Source organism: Mus caroli, chromosome 18 (assembly GCF_900094665.2).
Source record: "Mus caroli chromosome 18, CAROLI_EIJ_v1.1, whole genome shotgun sequence".
Classification (NCBI taxonomy): Eukaryota; Metazoa; Chordata; class Mammalia; order Rodentia; family Muridae; genus Mus; species Mus caroli.
The window spans coordinates 32,969,384-32,971,949 of NC_034587.1; positions in this window are offsets into that span (position 1 = coordinate 32,969,384).

Genomic DNA, 2,566 nt, shown 5'->3' on the forward strand with positions numbered 1-2,566 from the left:
TTTTTTTGTTTTTTATTTTTGTTTTGTTTTGTTTTGTTTTGTTTTGTTTTGTTTTTCTTTGTGCAGCCCTGGCTGTTGTGGAACTTGAGGCTGGTCTCGAACTCAGAGATCTGTCTGCCACTGCCTCCCAAGTGCTGGGATTAAAGGTGTGTACAACCATGCCCAGCTGAAGATTTCTTATTTTAGACCTGAGGAAGTATAACACCAATATATGTGCTAACCTGAGAGAGAGAGAGAGAGAGAGAGAGAGAGAGAGAGAGAGAGAGAGAGAGGAGAGAGAGAGACCTTAGTGCCCCCACCCCTACACAAAGAACAAAGAACTACAAGCAACCGAGGGATGCCAGGAGGGGAAGAAATGGACTCCCCCAGGGATGACATTCTAATTGGTGATCCTGTACCAGCTGGATAGAGCCCATCCAGCCCTGCCTGGAATCATATACATGCTAGCAACCACATGGACTCATCAGGTTGTATTTATATACCTAGGCATTTATAGATATCAACAATAACAAAGATAAAAGGCCAAGATTTTGTGCATGTGTGCACTCATGTGTGTGTATATATGTGTGTGTGTGTGTAAGTGTGTACTTTATAGGAGAGATTGGAGGAAGGAAACAGAAGGGGAAATAATTATATAATCATATTTTCATTTTATTTATTTACTTTGGTTTTTTAAGACAGGGTCTCAGACAGTTAGCTCTGACTGACCTATAACTAACTAGCTCTGTAAGACCAGGCTGGTTTCAAACACACAGAGATCCACCTGCCTTTGTTTCTCAAGTGCTGGGATTAAAGTCATGTGCCATCACACCCAGGCTAAATTTTAATTTTTCTATAATTTATTTTTATTTTATGTATGTTAGTGTTTTGCCTGTGAGTATGACTATGAGTCTATGAGAGGGTGTCAGATTTCCTGGAATTGGAGTTACAGACAACTGTGAGCTGCCATGTGGGTTCTGGGAATTGAGCTCTGGTTCTTTGGGAAACGCTGAGCCATCTTTCTAGGCCCCTAAACTGTAATTGTTAAAAAATTAATTTGAGCCAGGCAGTAGTCGTACAGGCCTTTAATCTCAGCACTTGGGAGGCAGAGGCAGGTGGATTTCTGAGTTCGAGGCCAGCCTGGTCTACAGAATTAGTTCTAGGACAGCCAGGGCTATACAGAGAAACCCTGTCTCAAAATTAAACCAAATTTTAAAAAAATTAATTTGAAAATGAATTCTTGCTTGTTTGGCGTGTCTATGTTTCTCTGGGTGGTGCCTGTGGAGGCAGAGAAAGCCTTCAGGGTTTGGCTCTTTTTCTGCCCTGTGGAAACGCTTAGGGATAAACTCAGGTCACCAATCTTGATGTCAGGCTTCCCCAACCAGGCAGCCATCTTGATAGCCTGACTGCATTCATTATTGATGACAACTGGTCACCAGGTACAGCCTGTTGCTTCTGTTGAGGTGGTTACTCAGTGCTACCTCACCTAATAAAACAAGCAAACCTGGGGCCTGGCTGCACAGCTTTGTAATCCTAGATCCTTGGGAGGTTAAGGCAGGTGGACTGTTAAACCCAAGGCCTATTTAACTACAGAATAAGTTCAAGGTTAGTCTGGACAACCTAGTGAGAAGGTCTCAACATTTAAAGTATACCTCATCAATAGAACGCTTACCTGAGGTCTGTTTGGGTTTTCTTTGTTTTTGTTTTTAATGTATATGAGTACACTGTTTCTGTCTTCAGACACACCAGAAGAGGGCAACAGACCTCATTACCAATGGTTGTGAGTCACCGATGGTTGATGGGAATTGAACTCAGGAACTCTGAAAGAGCAGCCAGTGCTCTTAACCTCTGAGCCATCCATCTCTCCAGCCCGCTTATCTGAGTTTTAATCCCTACTATCACACACACAAGAAAATTATTGCCGGGAATGGTGGCGCACACCTTTAGTCCCAGCACTTGGGAGGCAGAGGCAGGTAGATTTCTGAGTTTGAGGCCAGCCTGGTCTACAAAGTGAGTTCCAGGACAGCCAGGGCTATACAGAGAAACCCTGTCTCGAAAAACCAAAACAAAAACAAACAACAACAAAAAAAAAAAACCTCTGTCTCAGAAAAAAAAAAACCAAAAAACAAAAAAAATTGTTAAATTAATAAACAAAAGACAGGCAACAGGCAAACCTAGCAAAAAAAATCCCACTCACACGTCTTCCTAGCTACCTACAGAGGTAGAAAGACGAAGGCATCTCTGTCCTAGGAAAGAAGATACCAAAGTTGCTAGAATGCTACTCAGAAATGTATATAGGGGGCTAGAAGATCCAGGTTCGATTCCCACTACCCACAGAGCAGCTCACAACCACCTGTAACTCCAGTTGCAGGGGATCCATCCCTCTGTGGGTTTCTGCGCACACACACACACACACACACAGTGTAACAGTATATACACGCACATGCACACGCACATGCACACGCACATGCACACACACACGAAAGAAGGAAGGAAGAAAGAGAAAGAGAGAGAGAGAGAAAGGAAGAAAGAAAGAAAGAAAGAAAGGAAGGAAGGAAGGAAGGAAGGAAGGAAGGAAGGAAGAAAG